The 12679-nt window shown below is 43.3% G+C and overlaps 1 long non-coding RNA gene across 1 annotated transcript; it reads right to left on the reverse strand.

The window, feature by feature from the left end:
• Positions 1-1644: 1644 nt before the first annotated feature.
• On the reverse strand, positions 1645-11678 carry LOC133552406 (uncharacterized). The gene is made up of 4 exons (XR_009806707.1): positions 11587-11678; positions 11000-11172; positions 2825-2890; positions 1645-2373 (listed from the first exon to the last, which is right to left on the reverse strand). It is a non-coding gene; the product is annotated as an uncharacterized LOC133552406 (long non-coding RNA).
• Positions 11679-12679: the final 1001 nt, after the last annotated feature.

Raw genomic sequence — 12679 nt, forward strand, 5'->3', positions numbered from 1 at the left:
CAGGAGAAAACTCCAAAAGCTCATTGTGGGGAAAAAGGAGAAACCCTGAGAAAGAGTCGCAGATCTGATGACCTCCTTCCTGGGCGACAGGCTGCAATGGATGCCGAGTAGATACAGGTATTGAATCGTTACATTAATAGATCATGTGAGAGTCCAGTACATCGAGAAGCCAGCAGAGGGTGGTAGAGAGCCTCTCTTCTTAGTACACAAGACAAAAACGCAGAGACGTCACCACTAATGCATTGAGGAGTGGTCCACCCCGGCTAATGACTTGGCACAGCTAGCACAATTTCCAGACAGGTACCTCTCCAGAAATTATTGCTGGCCACCTGTTATCCTCTTTATGCAGGAGAGGGGTGCTGAGCAATAAAAAAAGTGGCAGGTCATCAGGTCTAAAAAGGGGTCTATATTAAATCTGAAGTATATAACTAATTCTAAGGTGCAACTAAAATATTTCAAGTACTTATAATACGTAAATATTGTGCCATTGTTGAGTATCTGTACTGTCTAGAGCTTGGCAGAGTAACCGTGTAATACTCTTCCATATCAGTAGGTGGCAGCCGGTAGCTAATTGCTTTGTAGATGTCAGAAATACTGTATGTCGTGTCATTATCACAATCTGCAGACGATAGCAAGCGGCAGCAAGCAGGTAATAAGGTATCTTATGCTTAAACCAAAAATAAACAAAAGGCGAGTGCCGCTTAGAAAAGGTCTTGAAGATTTGGCATGGCTATGCAAAAAGAAACTAAAACTGAACTGGCTGCAAAGTAAACAAAACACAAAATGCTGGACGACAGCAAAGACTTACAGTGTGGAGCAGAGACGGCGTCCACAAAGTACATCCGTACATGAAATGACAATCAACAATGTCCCCACAAAGAAGGAAAGTGTCCGCAGAACTGAAATATTCTTGATTGCGAAAACAAAGCAGGTGTGGAGAAGAGCACCCAAGGAAGACATTAAACTGCAACAGGAAAATACCCCCCCAAAAAAGCGCGAGACAAGGACTAAATCACTACATACAGGAAAACACCAAAAAACTCAAAACAAGTCACGGCGTGACGTGAAAGGTCGTGACAGTACACCTACTTTGAGACAAGAGCTAAATTGATGAATACTTGGTTATGGTTTGAATCCATATCCAACCACTGTGAAAAGAAATTTTTACTGTCAATATTGGCTGCCGAGTTTCATTTGTTAATGATTTCTGCTTGTGGTGTGCTTCAGGATTTTTTCAATGAAAAAAATGTGCCTTGGCTCAAAAAAGGTTTAAAATCACTGTACTAGACAACATATTTCAAATTGATGAGTGATGGTCAGATTGAAGATTAAAATGCGCTTGACTGATTAGGGTTTACTGAACTATCATTGGTGTAGTCTAGTGCAGTAATCAGAAAATATCTGCCTTGAGAATTGCCACAACAAAACTGATACTAGACTTCAACACACACAAAAATGGGATCAACAACACGGCGTCCTCTAAAAGAGAATGTAAGTGTCATCCCTGCAATACCATTGTTTCTTTGATGTTCTGATATGATATTAGGTTTAGAGTTTGACTTAGAGTTAGACTTCCTTTTTATTGTCATTCAAATTTGAACTTAACAGTACAAATAAAAATTAAATTTCATTGCATTAGCTCTTGGTAGTGCAGGATAAAAAAAAAAAAATAATAAAAAAAGCGATAAGGTGCAGATATAGATAAATAGATTACTGTACAGATAAATATATTGCACTTTTTCACATGTGTCCGTGTTTATGGATGTATGTTATATTGTCTTTTTTATTCCAGCGAGTTAATCCATTTTGGGGGGAATTGATGGGAACATTTCATTATGATGCGTTCAAGAGTCTTACGGCCTGAGGGAAGAAGCTGTTACAGAACCTGGAGGTTCTGCTACGGAGGCTGCGGAACCTCTTCCTAGAGTCCAGCAGTGAAAACAGTCCTTGGTGGGGGTGGGAGGAGTCTTTGCAGATTTTCTGAGCCCTGGTCAGGCAGCGGCTTTTTGCAATCTCCTGGATAGGAGGAAGAGGAGTCCTGATAATCTTTTCCGCTGTCCTCACCACTCTCTGGGGCGACTTCCAGTCTGAGGCATTGTAGGCTCCATTCCAGATAGCAGGCTCTCTATAGTGCCTCTGTAGAATGTGGTGAGAATGGGGGGAGGTAGCTGTGCTCTTTTCATCCGACGCAAAAAGTGAATGCGCTGCTGAGCTCTTTTTACAAGAGCTCCGGTGTGTAGGGACCAGGTTATATTGTCAGTGATTTGCACCCCCAGGAACTTGGTGCTGCTTACCATCTCCACCGCTGTGCCGTTGATGAAGAGTGGAGCGTGGCTGGACTGGTCCTTCCTGAAGTCAACGATGATCTCCTTACTGAAAAGAGATGTATTATAATTAAATAGCCTATGTTCGAGAAGTCTACTCTTAGTTCCAACAGATATATGTGATTGCCCGGCCGGTCTGTCAAATTTTAAAAGCCAATGTAGCCCCTGAGAAAAGCCCTGGTCGAGTGGTTGTCGTGCTTTGGTTTTTTTCAGCAAATGGAGTGACGGTGGGAATGTGAGTGGGAATGGTTGTCTGTCTCTATTTGTGATTGATCGCCCAGGGTGTCGTACACGTTTCGCCTAAAGTCAGCTTGCCTAGGCTGCCTGAAAAGGTAGAAAATAGATGAATTGAGTTCACTAAACTGCCCTTTACTGAAAGCCAATCTGCATGTGCGAGATTTTTCAAGGAATTCACTAACATCATGTAACCTCCGCGGGAGAGAGTCGGAAAACAACTGAATCACAAGGTGATTATTACTTGTGAAAATGGTCTTACTTACTTTGTGTCAATGTTGTACTTCACATGAGGACCCCTCAAGAACCCTTCACTCAGAACAGTTGGACTACTGAGAGCAAGAAGGACAGCAAAGAGGACTCAATTAGCCATATGCAATCACGATGCTGCAATGCACAAGAAATACCAAAAAATCCTCCAGTGGCCTCATCTCTAGTCAATAGAATCTGCATTTTTGCTTAAAGTAGCAACAAGGCCGCCCCGGGCTCATTTGCATGATTTTATTTTGAACCCCTTCACTCCCATTACAGCATTTTTTTAAACTTTTTTTTTTTTATCTATGTGAAACGTTTTTTTCACTTACTGAATCAAACTTGAATTTAGCGTGATGCATGTTTTGTACTAAAACAAAATTAATTGGAAAGAAATTGTTCAATTATTCATTAAGACAAATAAAACAAATTTAGCATAATTAAGACATAGGGTATAATTTGAACCCGATACAGCTGATTAACAGAACAGTGAGAACATTTGGGGACGTTTGTCATCATATGTCTATCAGCAACGGAGCAAAATTGGGATATGAATACATTTGAGGTAAAACATCCGATTTAGCGCAGAGTCATTGGATTTACAATTTACATATGCTTATTCACTGGGCCCCTCACATATTGAGGGGCCCTATGTAGTTTGTGTATAAGGAGGGGCAAGCAGGCCCTGTAATGAGGTGTACCTTGCCTTCCGCCCGATTGTAGCTGACCCCGAAGGGAATAAGCGGTAGAAAATGGATGGATGGAGGGGCAAGCAGTTTATCTGGAGAAAGGGAACTCTGGGGATTTTCAAATTGCAAAGTATTGTTTAACAGTTCCTTTAAAGTATTATTTTAATTTAAGGATTGCGGTTATTTTTACAGTCAATTGTCCAAATTTTATTAAGAGACAACAATGCGTTAAGTTGCGAAAGATAAATATTCAAAGATTTTACATTTTCTAAAGACCAATTCTGATGTTTTGGAAGGGGCACCAGACTCGTCCCCTATGGTTTGGCCTACCTCCAGTTCACCCTTCCGCCCTCCCTTGTCTCTTGATTTCTTTGTTCTACTCTCAGCCCTAAGACATCGGGAATCTGTCCGTAAGGAGGGGGTTACTGTCAAGCTGCAGGCTCGAACTCGCTTTTCTCCGGCAGCTGGGTCTGCCAGCACCTCCTTTGGGAGCGCGCTAAGACACACCCCTGCTCGCACTGGCCGCGGCATGCCCACATGCCGGCAAGGCTGTGGCCGATCAGCAATCTGTACACCTGAGACTGATGAAGGCGAGAGGTATAAACACCAGTGGACCAAAGAATCCTAGCCGCAACTTAATCCTGTTATGTTGCAAGCATCCCGTGTCTGGCTTCCCTCCGCATTGTAAATATTGATCCCGCATCTCATGGGCCTCGACTCTCCCTGGACTTTGGACTACCCCTCTCGATCCTTGACCCCCACTTGGACACGGACCTCCTACACCTCGCCATTCGCCCTGACCATCTGCCTGCCCCACGGACTGCCTTCATGCCTTGTTCCTCCTCTCGTCCAACACATTTGGTAAAACACTACAGATAATCACACACATAGCTTCACACACACCTTGGATCTAGTCACACTCCGTTTCCTTAGTTTATATTATTATTGGTAAATGGTAAATGGGTTGTACTTGTATAGATAGCGCTTTTCTACCACTTTTTAAGGAGCCCAAAGCGCTTTGACAGTATTTCCACATTCGCCCATTCACACACACAATCACACACTGACGGCGGGAGCTGCCATGCAAGGCGCTCACCAGGACCCATCAGGAGCAAGGGTGAAGTGTCTTGCCCAAGGACACAACGAACGTGACTAGGATGGTAGAAGGTGGGGATTGAACCAGTAACCCTCAGATTGCTGGCACAGCCACTCTACCAACTTCGCCATGCTGTTTGATTATTATATATATTGTCTATATATATAATAAATCATAGAGCTATACCGCCCCCTTGTGTCTGTGCCGTCTCAACTCCTCCTGTAAAACATAACTTGTTGGATCTCAAGCCTGACTTTTAATGAAAAATTTGGTATTTTCTAAATAATGTTGGTTTGATGATTATTGCCTTAATGTTGTCTGTTGATTTACATGGTAACAATGTAGAAATATACTAATCCACTCCTCAATACAGCATGATCTTAATTTGTATAAACTACCCTGAACTGTGAAATGCGGTGCAAACACAAACCACACACTTCTACGGCAACCTATAGTTCCAGGAACTAGAGGTTCCAGGAACCATAAGTTCCTGATTTTTTGGTGGAAAAGAGCCTTTTATATTGCATACTTTGCTGACAAACAGTAATGACCACGCCAGCGGACACTGAGTGCTTGCTGGCTCACTAAAGCAGACCGTAAAATGAATATTAGCTACTGCCTCGTCTAGTCTCTATGATGTATTCATTTACTGCACTCAGGACAAAACTATGAGAGTGCATAGGATTTGCACTAAACAGACAAGAACATCAGTAGCGGCAGCCTCATATCAGCTTCCTGCACTCTATATTTTCACGAAATGAGAAAAAAATAATTAGGAGATTTTTTTGTTTAGGAATTGTTATAACAAAACAATTTTATTCATACAGAAATATTTATTCTATGAATTGTATTAGTTTTTCAAATGTTTTCTTTAAAAAAAGTGGGTCTCTTCCTTACCTGCCTACATATCCCAGGTCATAGCAGAACAAAACTTTTTCAAAACTGCTAACCAATCTGTAAGAACATGCTAAATTCAATATCTCGTTACTCCTGCCTGATAAAACTTGTCTTAGAACGGGGGTCAGCAACCCGCGGCTCTTTAGCGCCGCCCTAGTGGCTCCCTGGACCTCTTTCAGAGATGTGTGAAAATGGAAAAAGATGAAGAAAAAAAAATACATGACACAAACCTTCCTAATTGTTAGAAATCCCACTGTTTATATCAAACATGCTTCACTGATGAGAGTATTTGGCCAGCACCGTTTTTACCTACTAATTTCAGCGATCCTTCAGCTCATCGTAGTTTGTTTACATCTACAACTTTCTCCGATGCTGCCACAGAAAGACGTGTTTTATACCACTCGTCCTTTGTCTCGTTTTGTCCACCAAATATTTTATACTGTGCGTGAATGCACAACGGTGAGCTTTGTGGATTTCATTCATTTGCTGGAGTGCTAATCAGGCATTTTTGGACAATCCACGACTGCAAGCTAATCGTTATGCCTCGTTTGTAGGTATAGTTGAACTCATTTAATTTCCTTTACTTATGTTCTCTGTGTGTCATGAGCCGTTATCCGGGTCATGGCATTATTTATGTTTGGTAGTTTTTCTGTGTAGTCTGTTTCCTGGGTGCACCCTCTTTCCCTGTTTACTGTCGGTTTCCATGGGCACTGATTCTCCTCACCTGTCTTAGTTTTGCAATTAGTGTTCCCACCAGGTGTTTTGGTTAATCACCTCCCTTTGCAGTTTCCTGTCACCCAGCAATAGTTGCTGGGTCAATGTTTGCTATAGGAAAAAAAATTACGTTTCTCCTGTTTTCTGTCCTCGCTCTAGTGTTCTTTGTACAGTCTTGCGTTCCTCGTTTTTTCACCCTTGGTGAGATTTTGGTTTTGTTTAGCTCCACGCTTGTTAGCGTCCTCAGTTTGTATTTTTGATTCTGCTTTAAATACATTAAAAGACTTCATCTTACCTCCACGCTATTCCTGCTTGCTTCCTGTGTTGGTGAGGAACGCTACCAGCGCAGCAATGCTCCCCCCGAGACATAACACTGTGTATTTAATTTATATTTGCATGTCTCATGACACATTACCTGTATGTAATATTGGCTGCATTTCTCATAGTTGTTTGTGTGCCATGCTGTTCCAGACAACAGCAAACATTACCCAGCTTGCAAAGATTGCAATAAATCCTTCAGAAGAAGACTGCATGCCGTTTCCTTTAACTTGGACACACACATCTGTACTCTTGGCTATTTTAAGCCAACAATCTTCAGAAGTTATCTCACCCTCTGAGAAACCTCAATTTTACCAATGTTTTCCAATGTTGCAAAAATGTGTAGAATAAAAATTTAAATACAACCTTTCTTTCACCGAAGATTTGCGTCAGCCTTTGATAGTAGGCTAATAAATCATCAATCAATCAATCAATCAATCAATCAATCAATCAATCAATCAATCAATCAATCAATCAATCAATCAATCAATCAATCAATCAATCAAAGATTGTATATATAGCACTAATTCACAAGTGTCTCAATGGGCTGCACCAGCCACAACAACATCCTCGGCTCAGATCCCACATCAATGCAAGAAAAAACTCAACCCAATGGGATTGCAAATAGAAACCTTGGAGGGGCCCACAGATGTAGGGACCCCCCTCCCCTGTGCAACCAGTGCAATGGACGTCAAGAGGATCTAGATCATAGTGTGAGATTCCAGCCCATTGTGGGGCCAGCTGGAGATCATCTTGAGTGGGGACAAGTCAGCAGCGCAGAGACGTTCTCAACTGATGCACAGGTGATCTTGAACAGCTAGCGCGTCTGTGGTCACCTAATCTGTGCCCCCCCGCCCCCTCCAAAAAGGAGAGGGGGGCAGAGCAGAAAAGAGATGGCAGATCAACTGATGCAAAAGGGGGTCTATTTAAAGACGAGAACGGGGGTCGGCAACCAGCGGCTCTTTAGCGCCACCCTAGTGGCTCTCTGGGGCTTTAACAAAAATGTATGAAAAATGCAAAAAGATGATGGGAAAAAAATATATTTTGTGTGTTAATGTGATTTCTGTAGGAGGACAGACTTGACACAAACCTCCCTAATAGTTAAAAAGCACACCGTTTACATTAAACATGCGTCACTCATTCGAGTATTTGGCGAGCGCCGTTTTGTCCTACTAATTTTGGCGGTCCTTGAACTCACCGTAGTTTGTTTACGTGTATAACTTTCTCCGGCTTTCTAGGATGTGGCTTTATATTCATTTTGTCCACCAAACTTTTAACGTTGTGCATGAATGCACAAAGGTGAGTTTTGTTGATATGGAATGCTAATCAGACATATTTGGCCACTGTATGACTGCAAAGGGACATGTGGTAGAAATTGAATGGATGGATGACTGAAAGCTAATAAATGCTAACATGCTGTTTAGGATAGCTGTATGTACATATTTTATCATAACGCCTTTTTTGTAGGTATATTTGAGCTCGTTTAGTTTCATTTAAGTCCTCTCAATTGAATTGATATCTCATGAAACACTATCTGTATATAATATGGCTTTTAATTTTTTTGCTGCTCCAGACGGATTTGTTTTTGTATTTTTGGTCCAATATGGTTCTTTCAACATTTTGTGTTGCAGACCCCTGGGCTCTATACAGGGATGGGAATGAAGATTTACAAAATCAGCTGAAAATGTTTCAATCCTAAAACACCGCTTTGTGGTAGGCTGCGCGGCGGCCGCACCCGAGTGCACATTGTGCACTTGCCCCCCAGAAAAATTTTGAAATCTATGTTAGCTTAGGATGCATTTCCTGCTATTTTGATTCATAATCCAACAATATTCTCCTGACCAAAATTTCACATTTATTAGCAAATATTTTCAGAAAAATGTATCATGTGAGGGCTTCACGGTGGAAGAGGGGTTAGTGCGTCTGCCTCACAATACGAAAGTCCTGCAGTCCTGGGTTCAATCCCAGGCTCGGGATCTTTCTGTGTGGAGTTTGCATGTTCTCCCCGTAAATTCGTAAGTCCGGCTTCCTCCCACTTCCAAAGACATGCACCTGGGGATAGGTTGATTGGCAACACTAAATTAGCCCTGGTGTGTGAATGTGAGTGTGAATGTTGTCCGTCTATCTGTGTTGGCCCTGCGATGAGGTAGCGACTTGTCCAGGGAGTACCCCACCTTCCACCCGATTGTAGCTGAGATAGACCCCAAAAGGGAATAAGCGGTAGAAAATGGATGGATGGATGGATGTGATGAAATTTATGTATACAAGTTTACACATATATCAAATTCTTGCACACTTTTGGATTATAGACAAAAATAGGCCTACAAATGGATTAACCAGAATTATTTTCCGTAAACTCACTTTACTTAGATGCTTTGCCGGTTTTGCGCGGTCAAAGAGTGCCATCTTTCCCCGAGATCCATGGTTCACAATGTCCTTGCAATATAAGCACTGAGCACGTCCCGGTTCATCGCACTTTGCAATGAAATCGCTGATCAGTTCGTCTACTTCTACGATATTGCTGTTAATCTTCACCTTCAGTTTGATAGATATATCGAGCCATGCCCAGTTCCACTTGTTTCTCACGCCCTTATCGATATCTTTTGCTAATGAAGCATTCCTATTTGGAATAAGCTTAACCATGTCTGAAACTGTTTTGTCAATAAAGAAACGTGTTAATTGAGAGCTACTGTGTTTTCTTTCTAGATTAGTCGCTGATAAACACAACCAATATAAACAGAATACGAGTTCAGAAACGCTCACAATAATTGAGGCTCAGGGATTATATAATGTCGGCAAACGACGCGTGCAGACGCCTATAACGGGCAATGTCCTTGGTTGATGTTGTCAGTTGATAGCAGAGCTAGCCAATCTGGTGCCTTCACACATTGGTATTATATTTTTCGCGGGAATTCTCTGCCTTGAACTGATAACTAGGTCAACGCAGAGACAAAAACCAAGAGTACCTAACCCCCCCTATAATTTTCTCCCCGGATTTAAATAAATTCACAGAAATGACCCTGGCGGGGCCAAAATCAGCGGGATTCCGCGGAAAATTCCCATCCCTGTCTATTCCGTCCTACGTGTCTGTGTCCGTGACGTAAACAAGTTGACAGATAGTTAACATGAAGATCCCAAGCAAATGGAAGAAAGAGTCCAGGCCTTTTATCTTTAAGAAGCTTTAGTGATTTTCACAGAGAATGCACTTTTCCTTTCTTCTTGTCTAATTGGTCATTTCTTTCTTTGTTTTCTCTTTTCCATCCATCCATCCATCTTCTTCCGCTTATCCGAGGTCGGGTCGCGGGGGCAACAGCCTAAGTAGGGATACCCAGACTTCCCTTTCCCCAGCCACTACGTCTAGCTCTTCCCGGGGGATCCCGAGGCGTTCCCAGGCCAGCCGGGAGACATAGTCTTTCCAACGTGTCCTGGGTCTTCCCCGTGGCCTCCTACCGGTTGGACGTGCCGTAAACACCTCCCTAGGGAGGCGTTCGGCTTTACTTTGAGTTCCTCCCGGATGGCAGAGCTTCTCACCCTATCTCTAAGGGAGAGCCCCGCCACACGGCGGAGGAAACTCATTTCGGCCGCTTGTACCCGTGATCTTATCCTTTCGGTCATGACCCAAAGCTCATGACCATAGGTGAGGATGGGAACGTAGATCGACCGGTAAATTGAGAGCTTTGCCTTCCGGCTCAGCTCATTCTTCACCACAACGGATCGATACAACGTCCGCATTACTGAAGACGCCGCACCGATCCGCCTGTCGATCTCACGATCCACTCTTCCCTCACTCGTGAACAAGACTCCTTGGTACTTGAACTCCTCCACTTGGGGCAGGGTCTCCTCCCCAACCCGGAGATGGCACTCCACCCTTTTCCGGGCGAGAACCATGGACTCGGACTTGGAGATGCTGATTCTCATTCCGGTCGCTTCACACTCAGCTGCAAACTGATCCAGTGAGAGCTGAAGATCCCGGTCAGATGAAGCCATCAGGACCACATCATCTGCAAAAAGCAGAGACCTAATCCTGCGGTCACCAAACCGGAACCCCTCAACGCCTTGACTGCGCCTACAAATTCTGTCCATAAAAGTTATGAACAGAATCGGTGACAAAGGACAGCCTTGGCGGAGTCCAACCCTCACTGGAAATGTGTTCGACTTACTGCCGGCAATGCGGACCAAGCTCTGGCACTGATCGTACAGGGAGCGGACCGCCACAATAAGACAGTCCGATACCCCATACTCTCTGAGCACTCCCCACAGGACTTCCCGAGGGACACGGTCGAATGCCTTCTCCAAGTCCACAAAGCACATGTAGACTGGTTGGGCAAACTCCCATGCACCCTCAAGAACCCTGCCGAGAGTATAGAGCTGGTCCACAGTTCCACAACAAGGACGAAAACCACACTGTTCCTCCTGAATCCGAGGTTCGACTATCCGGCGTAGCCTCCTCTCCAGTACACCTGAATAAAACTTACCGGGAAGGCTGAGGAGTGTGATCCCACGATAGTTGGAACACACCCTCTGGTCCCCCTTCTTAAAGAGAGGAACCACTACCACGGTCTGCCAATCCGGAGGTACCGCCCCCGATGTCCACGCGATGCTTCTCTTTTCCTTGTATTGATTTGTTTTGTTTTGGTTTTCTGTAAAACTGTATAAAGAGACACAAAATATATGTCAAATAAACACTATTAAGTAACAACATGTCCATACATTTTTGCTACATAACATGTTTTCACACATACACACACAGCCCATACAATAGCATGTAAACAGTGCTCATAAATGTATGTAAATAGTCCTAACACTCAAAGCCACACATGAATAAGATGTACATATGGAATGCTTGTAAACAACACAGGATAATATACATTATATACTGAAGAGGAGAGACACAAACATTGCACCCTCCTTTAGAGGAGTGAGCTAGCGAGCAAAGAAGCTAAATGCTAAGTAGCAACAAGCTAAAACATGAGAACAAGCTATCTTCACACGGTTCTATTTTTTACATTTACACGCACACACAACGTATTCATGTTACTCATAAAACAGACACAAGACTTACAGACAATGTTTCCAAGGCACTTCGTGGGAAGAAACAACAAACTTTGAGCGCTGAAACACGTAAATACGTCTCGTGTTAAACAAGTGAGCGTCAGACTGTCACACGCAGACTTCTGGAAACCAGAGGAAGGAGCAACTCGCCTTCAAAATAAAGGTCCCTTCTTAATACCGAATAATGTTACATCACACTGTCTCTAGAGCAGGGGTGCCCATTACGTCGATCGCGAGCTACCAGTCGACCGTGGGGGGTGTGTCAGTCGATCTCCAGCCAGGCTTTTAAAAAAAAATAGACCTAAAAATTAGTGATCATCAATCTTCACCAAGACGTCACTTAAATGACATTCACGGTACCGGAGGGTCTTGTGAGATGACGCTGGCTGCTGCAAGATCATTATTATGAAAATATGACCGAGAGGAAGGCGATAAACACTTTTTATTTCAACAGACTCTCGCGCCGTACCTTCCGTCAAAACTCTAAAGGCCGACTGCACATTTCCTATCTTCACAATAAAAGCCCTGCTTCATGCCGCCTGCGCTAACTAAATACAGAGTCTCGGAAAACTGGCGTGCACAAGCGATCCCTCAGAAAGCTGGCGTGCACATCACTTGTGCACGCCAGCTTTCCGAGACTCTTATTTTGTTAGCGCAGGCAGCATGAAGCAGGGCTTTTATTGTGAAGATAGGAAATGTGCAGTCGGCCTTTAGAGTTTTGACGGAAGGGACGGCGCGAAAGTCTGTTGAAATAAAAAGTGTTTCTCGCCTTCCTCTCTGTCATTTTTTCATAATAATGAACTGGCAGCAGCCAGCGTCATCTCACAAGACCCTCGTGTGCCGTGAATGTCAATCGAGCAAGCTACGGAATTTGCCGCCAATGTTTTTCTTGTAAAGTGTATGGAAGCTGGATGAATTAGATGCCAAAAACCAACCACTTTCATGTGGTATTGTACAGAAAGGACAACTTTTTTTCTCCTCCATTTGAAAATGTGGGCGTTATCATCATTACTGTCTCATTCCAATCAATGCAAGTCATCAGAATCAGGTAATACACCAACTTATATTCTTGTCTTCGTGAAAGAAAGACATCTATATGTGTT

The sequence above is a fragment of the Nerophis ophidion genome, linkage group LG05 (genome assembly GCF_033978795.1).
Source record: "Nerophis ophidion isolate RoL-2023_Sa linkage group LG05, RoL_Noph_v1.0, whole genome shotgun sequence".
NCBI lineage: Eukaryota > Metazoa > Chordata > Actinopteri > Syngnathiformes > Syngnathidae > Nerophis > Nerophis ophidion.